The 13,798-nt window shown below is 43.5% G+C and overlaps 1 long non-coding RNA gene and 1 pseudogene across 1 annotated transcript in view; one reads left to right on the top strand and one right to left on the bottom strand.

Annotated features, from left to right (window-relative positions):
• LOC133465761 (uncharacterized) overlaps nt 1-13,661 on the bottom strand; it is a 37,330-nt gene extending 23,669 nt beyond the window's left edge. Inside the window, exon 1 of the long non-coding RNA XR_009784748.1 lies at nt 13,370-13,661. This is a non-coding gene — a long non-coding RNA (uncharacterized LOC133465761). The remainder of the gene's footprint in view (nt 1-13,369) is intronic.
• On the top strand, nt 641-13,376 carry LOC133465758 (myosin heavy chain, fast skeletal muscle-like; annotated as a pseudogene).
• Nucleotides 13,662-13,798: the final 137 nt, after the last annotated feature.

The raw sequence follows: 13,798 nt of genomic DNA, 5'->3' as shown, positions 1-13,798 counted from the left end.
GAAAACGGAAGGAATGAATAATAGGTTAAAGTCAATTGAGGTTGAACTCTTCTTTGATAGGTTGAGATCTTGGGGTCTTATCAGGTGAAAAAAACACAAGACAGCAGAGACATGGAGCAATGTGAAGAAGAAAGTATTAACAGTCACGACGCAACAGATTTTGAGAGGAGAGATATTTTTCGTCCATGGCCTTATTTAAGCGAATGGTTAGATTGTGGTGAAGGCATTGTGTCTTGTACCAGCGTAAAAGTAGTCAATTCACATTACAACATTAGCAAAGCTCTGGGAAAATTAGCGCCTGAATTTATTAAAATAAAGAAAACTATTTGATGTTCCAAAATTTTCTTAGTTAGCTAAACAGGTATTGTACATAATTGACAGTAAAAAAAGATCTTTTTACTCTTGTACTTAGGTATATTTCAGAGTGTACTTTTTGAAGAAAAAAGTTTTACTGAACCAAAGTAGTTGAATCAGTAGCGGTAAGCCTACTTCTGTTTTTTTGTTTTTTGTTTTGTTTGTTTCTGTGCTTCTACTCAAGTACAGAGTGTGAGTACTTTTGCCACCTCTGCAAAACCTTACTTTTTATTTGCGTGCTGTGAGGTGCTTTGACACGCTGTCGTTTTCGTCTGCAGGTGTCACCATGAGCAGTGACGCTGAGATGGCCCAGTACGGGCCGGCGTCCGTCTTTTTGCGCAAACCTGAGAAGGAGCGCATCGAGGCGCAGAACCGGCCATTCGACGCCAGGAGTGCCTGCTTTGTGCCAGACTCCAAGGAACTCTACATCCGAGGTGTTATCCAGAAGAAAGAAGGTGGCAAAGCCACTGTGAAGACTGCCGCAAATGAGGTGAGGAGTAGGGACTAATGGATGAAACGTACAGTATATAGAAAAGCTCTTGATAAAACCAATTCATTATTCAAAGCCCAATATCCCTAACTAGTGTATTTACTCTTTGCCCACTGTAGACGGTTACAGTCAACGAAGAAGACTGCCACCCCATGAATCCTCCAAAGTATGACAAGCTCGAGGACATGGCCATGATGACGCACCTCAATGAGCCATCTGTGCTGTTTAACCTCAAAGATCGTTACGCAGCATGGATGATATACGTGAGTGTGGCACCAGGCCAGAGGCTTTTGCAGCATTCCTCGCGTTCCCCCCGAATTAACGCACCTTGCCATCCCCCCAGACATATTCCGGACTCTTCTGTGTGACAGTGAATCCGTACAAGTGGTTGCCGGTGTACGACCCGCAAGTGGTGTCGGCCTACAGGGGGAAGAAGCGCATGGAGGCTCCTCCTCACATCTTCTCAGTTTCTGATAACGCCTATCAGAACATGCTCACAGGTGAAAGCTGAGATTTTTACAACCCCCCCAAAAATCTGAAATTAGGATGGCACGGTATACTTTGTGCACTAACTGAAACCTTTTCTTGTCCCACCAGACCGTGAGAACCAGTCTGTCCTTATCACGTAAGTCACTTGCATGAACTAGAATTTGAGCTATTGAGCATCTGGAGCGCCATCTGTGCATGAATGCCTCACTGTTTCCACAGTGGAGAATCTGGTGCAGGAAAGACGGTCAACACCAAGCGTGTTATCCAGTACTTTGCGACAATCGCAGTGGCTGGCGGCGGCGATAAGAAGGAACAGACATCCGGAAAGATACAGGTACAGGAGTCGAATTTACCGACATTGAGGACAAAAGTTGATCTGATGCCTGCGTTTCCTAGGGAACGCTGGAGGATCAAATCATCTCAGCAAACCCTTTGCTGGAGGCATTTGGAAATGCCAAGACTGTGAGGAATGACAACTCCTCACGTTTTGTAAGTAGCAGGAAAGAAAAATGGATCCAAGACATGCATTTTCTTCTTGTTGTGAAGGACTCGATCAAAGCGCGTACTGTCAGAAAGAGGGGTATTGCACAGTCACTCCTTTTGTGTTCCAATCTTCCAGTCTACACCAATTTGGGGCTAATTTATTGACTTTTTGTTTCTTAGATAAACAAATGTTCCTAAACTATAAAAGTCACATGTCAAGTTCCACCCGAGCTGAAAGACACTGTAGCCCTGAATGAACAATAATGTTCATATATGTACTCTGAGAGTGTTTGTTTTCATCTGTGCATGTTCCTTGTTAGTACTACATTGGGACTACATACAGTTGTATTGGTATTTTGCTAGTGCATTTTTTCTCTTTTGTGAGGAGAGTCTTATTTTTTTTAGGGTAAATTCATCAGAATTCACTTTGCAACAACAGGGAAACTGGCTTCAGCCGATATCGAAACGTGTAAGTTTATCTTCTCGAGCGTAAAAGTCCATCCCATGTGGATAAAAGCTCACGTTGTTCTTCGGTGCAGATTTGCTGGAGAAGTCGAGAGTGACGTTCCAGTTGTTGGAAGAGAGAAGCTACCACATCTTCTACCAGATTATGACTGGACACAAACCAGAACTCATAGGTTAATGATGACAATGATGATGATGATGATGAATGACATTTAAAGAAATGTTATACTTTTTTGTCACTGCAGGAATGTTGCTCATAACTACAAACCCATATGACTTCCCCCTGATAAGTCAGGGGCAGATCAGCGTGGCCAGCATTGATGACAAAGAAGAGCTTGTGGCGACAGATGTGAGCTAGCTCTCCCTTCACTGGTGCACAAATGCCTTTCACCATCCACTCTAAACTCCCTTTTGATCCGACAGACCGCCACTGACATCCTAGGCTTCAGCAATGAAGAGAAAATGTCTATCTACAAGCTGACTGGAGCTGTGTTGCATTATGGAAACATGAAGTTCAAGCAGAAGCAGCGAGAGGAGCAGGCAGAGCCTGACGGCACTGAGGGTGAGGCTCCGTAGTCTGTGTTACCAGTGAAGATACGCAGACAGACAGACGTTTTGTCTTTCAGTGGCTGACAAAGTGGCCTTCCTCATGGGGCTGAACTCTGCCGACCTGCTGAAAGCCCTCTGCTACCCCCGTGTCAAAGTGGGCAACGAGTACGTCACCAAGGGCCAGACTGTCCCCCAGGTACCACTTAAACGGCCAATCGTGTCATCCCAGATCAATGATTCCCATATTGACTGCCAACTAACCAGCAAACTGTTCAGTCAACCTTATTCCATTATGAAGACAAGTAGCTTCACCAGAGCAGAAGGTCTCTCCCCTGTTGATCACATCTTGATGCTTCTACTTTTGGGGGGAGGGTTGAGAACAGAAATAGCTACAAACTGCTGACTCCGGCTAAATTACTAATGTAAGTAATGCTTCCTTCAGGTGGCCAATTCAGTTGGTGCCCTGGCCAAGTCTGTCTATGAGAAGATGTTCTTGTGGATGGTGATACGCATCAACGAGATGCTGGACACCAAGCAGCCACGGCAGTTCTTCATCGGAGTCTTGGACATTGCAGGATTTGAAATCTTTGACGTGAGTTCAGACTCTTACCTCATTTTGGCCTGTTGATGCTCTGGCTCCTATGCTCCTATGATAACCTCTTCATGTAGTACAACAGCATGGAGCAACTGTGCATCAACTTCACCAATGAGAAGCTGCAGCAGTTCTTTAACCACCACATGTTTGTGCTGGAACAAGAAGAGTACAAGAAAGAAGGCATTGACTGGGAGTTCATCGACTTTGGAATGGACCTCGCAGCCTGCATTGAGCTCATTGAAAAGGTAGGATACATGTGCTCAAGTCAACAAAATAGCTTCAGTCAAGCAGCATTCCAATTATTTCTCCAATCACCAGCCAATGGGTATCTTCTCCATCCTTGAAGAGGAGTGTATGTTCCCCAAGGCGTCAGATACGTCCTTCAAGAACAAACTCTATGACCAACATCTTGGGAAAAACAATGCTTTCCAAAAGCCCAAAGTGGTCAAAGGCAAGCCGGAGGCTCACTTCTCCCTGGTCCACTATGCTGGAACAGTGGACTACAACATTACCGGCTGGCTGGAGAAGAACAAAGACCCACTGAACGAGTCTGTGGTGCAGCTATACCAGAAGTCCTCTTTAAAACTGTTGTCTTTCCTCTATGCCTCCTTTTCTGGGGCTGAAACAGGTACCAAAGCTGTTCAGTGACATTCATGTTCCAGCTGAGCGTCATTAAAACAAATCAGAATACTTTGTTTCTATCTTGTAGACTCCGGTGGCGACAAAGGTGGGAAAAAAGGGGGAAAGAAGAAGGGTGGCTCCTTTCAGACTGTGTCTGCAGTTTTCAGGGTACCAAGAATTTATGTTAGCATATTCCCATATCAGACCACAATATTATTAAATAGACCCTCATCCTCAAGAGAACGTGTACTATTTTCAGGAAAATCTCGGAAAGCTGATGACTAACTTGAGGAGCACCCACCCTCATTTTGTACGTTGTCTGATTCCCAATGAGGTTAAAACACCAGGTACCATACAGATGCAATTTAGGATAAAAATAAAATAATTCATTTAGTTATTAGTTTAACTATCCTTTTCTGCAGGTATCATGGACAATCACTTGGTTATCCACCAGCTGCGATGTAACGGTGTGCTGGAGGGAATCCGCATCTGCAGGAAAGGCTTTCCAAGCAGGATTCTCTATGCAGATTTTAAGCAAAGGTCATTAATACGTCAAAATTTCAGTCATGTTAAATCACTGCAGCTTGTAATGGTCTTTATTCAAAATGACCAGATATCGAATCTTGAACGCCAGCGCCATCCCAGAGGGACAGTTCATTGATGGCAAGAAAGCTTCTGAGAAGCTTCTGGGTTCCATCGACGTTGATCACACTCAGTACCGCTTTGGCTCCACAAAGGTGTGCCTTCAGGAATACTGGACTTACTTGTACCTTTTCGAACACAAATTGGTTGTAAGTAATGTTTTTTTTTACAGGTCTTTTTCAAAGCAGGTCTACTGGGAAATCTGGAGGAGCTGCGAGATGACAAGCTAGCATCTCTTGTGACGCAGACTCAAGCTGTTTGTCGAGGTTTTCTCATGAGGAAGGAATATTCTAACTTGATTGCCCAAAAGTAAGATGAGAAACCTCCTCTCTCAATATGAAAGTGAAATGATTTCTGCATAGACCAAAACGTGTGATGTGCATATCTGACAGAGATTGTGTGTGGATTCTACAATACAACCTGCGCTCCTTCATGAACGTCAAACACTGGCCATGGATGAAGCTTTTCTTCAAGATAAAGCCTCTGCTCAAGAGCGCAGAGACAGAAAAGGAGATGGCCACTATGAAAGAAGACTTCATCAAATGCAAGGAGGACCTGGCCAAGTCAGAGTCCAAGAGGAAGGACCTGGAGGAGAAAATGGTTTCTCTGCTGCAGGAGAAGAACAATCTCCAACTTCAAGTACAATCTGTGAGTGTCACCGTGCCTCTAAGCAGATTCAAACGTGTGCTGTTTACTGACTTCTCTTCCCTTCAGGACACGGAGAACCTCTGTGATGCAGAGGAACGATGCGAGGGTTTGATTAAAAGCAAAATCCAGCTTGAGGCCAAACTCAAAGAGGTGACCGAGAGGATGGAGGACGAGGAGGAAATTAATGCCGAGTTAACCACCAAGAAGAGAAAGCTTGAGGACGAATGTTCCGAGCTTAAGAAGGACATTGACGACCTCGAGATTACTTTGGCTAAAGTGGAGAAAGAGAAACACGCCACTGAAAACAAGGTTTGGACATTTGTGTTTGATCACATTGATTTGTGATGATGTTATGTGGACTAAGTTCAGAACAAAAGTTGAATGTCATTCCTTTTGTAGGTTAAAAATCTTATAGAGGAGCTGGCTGGCCAGGAGGAAAGCATCAGCAAGCTGAGCAAAGAGAAGAAGGCCCTTCAAGAAGCCCACCAGCAGACCATGGATGACCTTCAAGCCGAAGAAGACAAAGTCAACTCACTGACGAAGGCCAAGTCAAAGCTGGAGCAACAAGTGGACGATGTGAGTTGCAGCTAAATGTTAATGTTCAAGTGCTCCCAAACAAGCCGGTCTAATCCATTTGACTGCTCTCCAGCTTGAAGGTTCACTTGAGCAAGAAAAGAAGATGCGCATGGACCTGGAAAGGGCGAAGCGCAAGCTGGAGGGAGATGTTAAACTTACACAAGAATCCCTGATGGACGCGGAAAATGACAAACAGCAGTCTGAGGAGAGGATGAAGAAGTGGGTGGACGTATAAAGAGAATGAGCGGGTGGTTGCACGTGACATCTGACTAGGGTTGGAAAGGGGTGGAAAATTTCCAGTAAATTTCCATGGGAAGTTAAGATAGGGGATTTGGGAAATATACAGCGGATAAAGATTCTATTCCCCCTGGGGTGGAGCGCCTGTCTGCTCCATGTTTTGAGCCTTGAGGAAATTTGTTTCAGTTTTTCTTTCATTTTTGCAGCATTAGCTTGTGTGAAATGTCTCCAAACACTGGATGGCGCACATTGCAGATAACAGCTGTAAGAAGACTAACGCAATGGCTTGAACATTTATAAATAGTCAGCTTACCTAAGAAAATGGAATGATCTTCAAAGTATTTTAAAATTGATAAACATCTTGCAGGAGGAAAAAAGAAGATTTGAGATGTAGCTTCTTAATAAGAGAGCCTAAATAAAATGTAAAAAAATAGATAAATACAATATATAAATATAGTGCAGTCATCAGTCACATTTAAAAATATATATTATATTATTATTATATTATATTATTATATTATACTTCACAAATTCTGCCTGGGTATGTAAACTTCTGAGCACAATTGTACATATATGCAGTCATGTGTACCCCTGTCATATTGGAATGAAAGTGTAGTCTACACCTTTTTCATAACCTCTAGGTGGCATACTAGAATGAAAGTGTACAACTTTTTCATAACCTCTAGGGGGCAGTGGCATAGTGGAATGAAAGTGTACAGCTTTTTCATAACCTCTAGATGGCGGCATACATTTATAAAATGTGAAAGTCTTTTTCATTTTCTCCTTTATGTATAATGCGCACTAATGAATTTTGACAATTTTGGGGGGTAAAAAATGCGCATTATAGACACAAAATTACGGTATATTTAAGTTCCCCATTAAGAACCAACCTTCAATTTTGTAATTTCCTGGTTCATAAATGTTAATTCCCATGGAAAGTTTCCAACTTTAAAAATTCCTGGAACTGTGTAACCCTACACCTGACATTTTTATTTTTATCACGACAGAAAAGAATTTGAAAACAACCACCTGGTTGGCAAGATTGCAGACGAACAAACAATCAACAACCAGCTTCAGAAGAAGCTGAAGGAGCTCCACGTAAAGATGCTTTTAGTCACGCGTGAACCAGATTGACAGTGACTCCTCAATGATTCATCTCTTTCTGTTTCAAGGCTCGAATTGAAGAACTGGAGGAAGAAGCGGAGGCTGAGCGGTCGATGAGGGCCAAGGTAGAGAAGCAGAGGTCTGACCTGGCCCGGGAGATTGAGGAGGTCAGTGAGAGGCTGGAGGAGGCAGGAGGAGCCACTGCCTCTCAGATTGAAATGAATAAGAAGCGCGAAGCAGAGTTCCTGAAAGTCAGGCGCGACCTGGAGGAGACCACACTACACCACGAGGCTACGTCTGCTGCACTGCGCAAGAAGCATGCTGACAGCATGGCTGAGCTCGGAGAGCAGATCGACAACTTGCAGAGAATCAAGCAGAAACTTGAGAAGGAGAAAAGTGAGTTCAAGATGGAGATTGACGATTTGGCCACCAACATGGAATCTGTGGCTAAAACCAAGGTTAGAGCAATGGAGGATTCCAGAGTCCTGAGGCCACCTTTCATCCTGATTTGTTGTTAAATGCACTTGAACAGGTCAACCTGGAGAAGACCTGCCGTTCCCTGGAAGATCAGCTTGTGGAGCTAAAGACCAAGAATGATGAAAACAGTCGGAACATTGCAGATCTTTCCAATCAGAGGGCCCGTTTTCAAAATGAGAATGGTACATGGACTCCACTCAGAAGCCAAATGAACTGCATTCTGTCAAACTACGTCAAAATCTTTCTTTTGTAGCTGAGTTATCCCGACAACTAGAAGAGCGAGAGAGCGTCGTATCCCAGCTCACCAGAGGAAAGCAGGGATTTACCACACAAATCGATGACCTCAAAAGACTCATGGAGGAAGAAACAAAGGTAATCAAAGCTCACAACTGCTGACACTTATAATTTATTAATAACCCTTATCTTATAGAGCATTTCATAATGTTTGCAAACAATAGATGCCAGGATACTTTGGTAGCAGAACGTGAGTGACTACTGCTGACCTCAAGAGATGGTCAAAAACACTGTTGGTGATCTGAAGCTGAAACTATGACAAAAACTTGTGTTTCAGGTTGGGCCGCCAGATATTCCCCCTAAATATGATTTCATCATCACAGCGAGTTTAGTTTGAATGAATGATGGCCTGAGTCAACTGCAGTGCGCCATCCACTTCAACATCTGTGCCATTAGCTTGAGCGTCAGAAAAATCAAGCACAAGCCATCATAGGCTTCCTATTTAGAAACAGGGAAATAGAGCATCTGTCATAGCCTATCAGGCTCATTTATACATTATGCTTGTATTCTATCCTTAAGGATTTATCTACCATGACCATGTTAAGGCATTATTACTATTTCCTGAATTAATTACCCATTCCTTCAATTAATCATGTTAACCATGTCTTAATTTCCACATATGTTTTAGAATCCACTTACCCATTGAAATGTAAATTAAGGCAGACATTGGGTCAACCTTATAAGCAGTTTACCTCTGGTACCATCTTCTTTTCGACTGATACTTCTCACATTCAAATTACGGCAGAAGTGAAGAAGGCTTGCCAATCAGAGACGCGGTCCCTGGTAAATAGGAGACATCTCTTACCACCCCAAAAGAAGAAAATCATTCATTGAAGTGATTTCCCCGGTTTACTCATTGGCTCTGCCTTTTTCAAATGACATAGAAGGGTTTGTTTATGAGTGGTGCCATCGGCTTTTGCCAGCGGGAAGAAAGTGTGACACCATGCTTCATTGTCATATATACCTTCACAGACCAAGAATGCCCTGGCACACAGCCTCCAATCATCTCGTCACGACTGCGACCTCCTCCGTGAACAATACGAGGAGGAACAGGAGGCCAAGGCGGAGCTTCAGCGTGCTTTGTCCAAAGCTAACACAGAGGTTGCTCTTTGGAGGAACAAATATGAGACGGATGCCATCCAACGCACTGAGGAACTGGAGGAGGCCAAGTAAGATCAGGATCGTGCTCGGAAGGATTCAGCTTACTGAGTGTCGGCAATGTTGTCTGCCACAGGAAAAAGCTGGCCCAGCGTCTCCAAGAGGCAGAGGAACAAATTGAGGCAGTGAACTCAAAGTGTGCCTCGCTGGAGAAAACTAAACAGCGACTTCACAACGAGATCGAAGATCTCATGGTGGACGTGGAAAGGTCCAACAGCGTAGCAGTCACACTGGACAAGAAGCAGAGAAACTTTGACAAGGTATTTTGACCGTACGCTGAAGGTCAATTTTGAGACTTCCTGTCGTTAAAGGAGAGGATGATCATGTTTTCTTGAGTTCAGATTCTAGCTGAGTGGAAGCAGAAGTATGAAGAGTCTCAGGCTGAGCTAGAAGGCGCTCAGAAGGAATCTCGATCGCTGAGCACAGAGCTCTTCAAACTGAAGAATTCATACGAGGAGGCCCTTGATCACCTGGAGACAATGAAGAGGGAAAACAAGAACCTGCAACGTAAGCTCAAGAAGTAAGAATCAACTTTTGAGATCATTTAATAAAATGTCTCACTGTCAAACTTAGAGGAGATCGCAGATCTGACAGAACAGCTGGGAGAAAGCGGGAAAACGATCCATGAATTGGAGAAGTTCAAGAAGAATGTTGAGACCGAAAAATATGACATGCAAACTGCGCTGGAAGAAGCTGAAGTAAGCATCATACACTATGCCATCAAATGTTTGAAAGAAGAAAAACTATTTCGACAACATTTACTTGCTTAGGCCTCCTTGGAACAAGAGGAATCAAAGATCCTCTGTATCCAAATGGACCTCAACCAAGTCAAAGCCGACGTGGACCGGAAAGTGGCAGAGAAAGATGAGGAGATTGACCAGCTGAGGAAGAACCACCAGCGAGTAATAGAATCCATGCAAGCCACTCTGGATGCTGAGGTCCGTAGCAGGAATGACGCTCTGAGAGTGAAGAAGAAAATGGACGGAGACTTGAATGAGATGGAGATCCAACTGGGGCATGCCAACAGGCAGGCCTCTGAAGTTCTGAAACAGCTGAGGAACGTGCAGGCGCAACTGAAGGTTTGGGGCAGATGTAATACCATTGTGACCAGTCGCGTGCGTGTCCAAACTCCAATGTGTTTCAGGATGCCACAATCCACCTGGATGACTCCCTTCGATGTCAAGATGACATGAAGGAGCAGGTGGCCATGATGGAGCGCAGGACCAGCTTGATGCAGGCTGAGATTGAGGAGCTTCGAGCAGTCGTGGATCAGACGGAGAGGAGCCGCAAATTGGCAGAACAGGAACTGATCGATGTCAGCGAGCGTGCGGGACTTTTTCATTCTCAGGTGATTTTCATTACAAGTCTTGAACCACTCAAATGTAGTCTCCTACGTGTATTTTTCACCAGCATCTGCTTTGCCTCTGACAGAACACCAGTCTCTTGAACACCAAGAAAAAGCTGGAGACGGATGTTACCCAGCTTCACGGTGAAATAGAAGAAGCCGTTCAGGAGGCCAGGAATGCTGAGGAGAAAGCCAAGAAAGCCATCACTGATGCAAGTAGATAGATTATTCATCCACGTAACTAATTTAATTCTGAGTGACGGGATTCAAGTCCTCTGAGATTAAAACCAAAGCCTTAGGGTGCTGTGTTTGTAGTTTTTTGACACGCTGCTTCCACTGCGACACATGGAGGGATGTAAACAATGACCACAATGGCACGTCCTAACTCTTATGGCCAAAAATTCAATGTGCCCACAGTAGATGGACATCTTGATGGTCACGTCCAGGGTTGCAACACCTTTTGTTCACATACAAAGCAAGTCGATGCCGCCACCATTTCCCATAATCTTTGGCTAAGTCGCCCAATTTGATTGGGACATCGACATGTGAGAATTGAGACTTTGCTAGCCACATTTCAGAAAAACAAAGTAAACTACATTCCTTGAAGGTCCTGTTATTTTTCAGCAGTGCAGCCTGTTTGTTGAGCTTGTTTGGTAGTTAGTTCACATTTCGCATAATCATTGCAGGCGCAGAGAGCTTGTACAGTATTTTCACTTCTTCGCTAGCCATTTGTTTTTTTTGTTTCGGGCCAGCTGCTTCCTCTGCTCAGCTGGTATATATGTAAACCACTCCATTTTGGAACTTTGCTCTCCACGAATAACTGACTTTTGGCTTACTGAATTCCATACCCATAGTATAGGAAAGCCTGCTTTTCCATAGGTGAATAATATTGACTGATGAAACTCAGAACTAACTAAAACTACATCTAAAAACTAACTCAACGAAAAAACACACAGAGCTTAGCTGCTTTCTCCAGAGTACTGATGGGATTTTAGACTTTCAATCTGACCACTACTGCTGTGGTACTTGTAGGCTGCCATGATGGCCGAGGAGCTGAGGAAGGAGCAAGACACCAGCGCCCACCTGGAGAGGATGAAGAAGAACCTAGAGGTGATGGTCAAAGACCTGCAGCACCGCCTGGACGAGGCGGAGAACTTGGCCATGAAGGGCGGGAAGAAACAGATGCAGAAGTTGGAGGCCAGGGTACAACCATGTGTATATGATATCACCCAAAGTACTTCTTGTACACATGAGCAGTTAACAGTTAGCTCAGCTTTTCCTTTACTTAAATGGACTTATTCAGGTTCGTGAGCTGCAGACTGAACTGGAAGCTGAGCAAAAGCGCTCGAGTGAGTCCATCAAGGGAATACGCAAATACGAAAGGAAGGTCAAAGAGCTGAGCTACCAGGTATACCACAACCTTAAACCTTCTGGCACCTTGACTCTACTCAAAGATAGTCTTCACTGAATGGTACATTGCTATCAGGCCGACGAAGACAAGAAGACCAACGTTCGACTTCAGGATCTGGTGGACAAGCTGCAGATCAAAATGAAGGCCTACAAACATCACGCTGAAGAAGCTGTGAGTAAAGCGACATCTCAGCTCAGCCAACTACATTTGTCTTTATTACGAACACATAAAAAATGTGGTGTGCTGGAAAAGATTAATGACATTTCACTTCATTTAAATGTAAAAGTGATTTGACCCCTTTTATGCCTCTGCTCTCTCATCCCTTCATCTGTCCTCCAGGAGGAGCAGGCCAACATGCACATGGCCAGATTCAGGAAGTCTCAGCACGAGTTGGAAGAGGCCGAAGAGAGAGCTGACGTGGCTGAATCGCTTGCCAACAAGATGCGAGCCAAGACCCGTGACATCGGGCCAAAGGTAGGTTTGATATTACAACACAATCTCTTTATCAGTGTTTATAAGCTGTCAGCAGCGGGCTGTGTATTTGTACCTGAGCAAATAATCCTATTGCTAATATACAGTGTTCCCCGAGGATAGGGACCGAACCCTGCTATGAATAGCGAAAAGCCGCGAGTAATTGACACATGCCCAAAAAGGTTTATAATTATCTATAGATGCCACAAGATCAGAATCAGAATCATCTTTATTTGCCAAGTATGTCCAAAAAACACACAAGGAATTTGTCTCCGGTAGTTGGAGCCGCTCTAGTACGACAACAGGCAGTCAATTGACAGAGAACACTTTTGAGACGTAAAGACATTGACAAAAAACTGCAAACAGGCGAATTTGTGAATGTCGAACTGCGAAAATGCAGGGTTTCACTTACTGTTTCTAAAGGCCACACATTGAGGCTGAAATCTGATTTGACCAAAAAAATAAAAAATACAAAATTCTAACGCACGTATGGAAGCAGTGCAACCATGAGAAACGCTACGAAATGAAGCAAACAGACACTTGGTAATAAATTGATAGAATTTCATGGAACAAATATTAGAATTTTGGTTGTAAATCTAGGTCACTGCTTTGGATAGTTTTTTTTAGGCCAACAGAGAAGGCCTTGCTAAACCTGACCACTCACCACTGTAAACTGTAGATAACGTTTCTGCTTGTGATGTTGTTGTTTTTAGCCACCCGAAGGACAAGGGGAGTAGCTGAACGTGGATCCAGATGGCCACCACAGCCTCCACCATTTTATCATATCATTGCATGCTAAGTCAGTTAATACTGAATAAAAATATCCTATTCGTAAAAATAAACATTATTCCCAATGACACACACACACACACGTACGTACACCCACACGCAGACACAATTAAGCATAAGAAGCAACAGTGTCATCTAAAAAATGGCAAAATATAAACATTTAACACTCACAAAATCTGATGCTCATCTGTATCCTTCCTCTTTTTGATCCATGAAAGCCCCAAAATACTAGTTTATTTTATTTATTTATTTTTTGTCAACATGGTGCGACTGTTGAAAGTACATTTTGTCCAAGCTAATTTGTTAATAACGTTTTAATTTGATTCAGACTATGACATAAAAAAACAGCTAGTACGTATACACATTTGAACGAGCCAAACTATTTGGAACTCTGATTATCCAATTAGAGGACGCAAAAATGAATACGTCATACATACCTATGAACTCGTGTGTTCAACTCAAACTCGGAATGGTTGATTCCTCGATCAGTCAGTTGGGCAAATTTCGTTTGACCTGGCAACACACTGCTAACATTTGATTGGCTAAAAATTGTATAACTTGAATTTGTACAGGAAACGAAGTGCCAATTGCAATTTAAAA

The sequence above is a fragment of the Phyllopteryx taeniolatus genome, chromosome 16, assembly GCF_024500385.1.
Source record: "Phyllopteryx taeniolatus isolate TA_2022b chromosome 16, UOR_Ptae_1.2, whole genome shotgun sequence".
Lineage (NCBI taxonomy): Eukaryota > Metazoa > Chordata > Actinopteri > Syngnathiformes > Syngnathidae > Phyllopteryx > Phyllopteryx taeniolatus.
The sequence above is the reverse complement of the archived record's forward strand: the minus strand, read 5'-3'. Positions and strand labels throughout refer to the sequence as shown.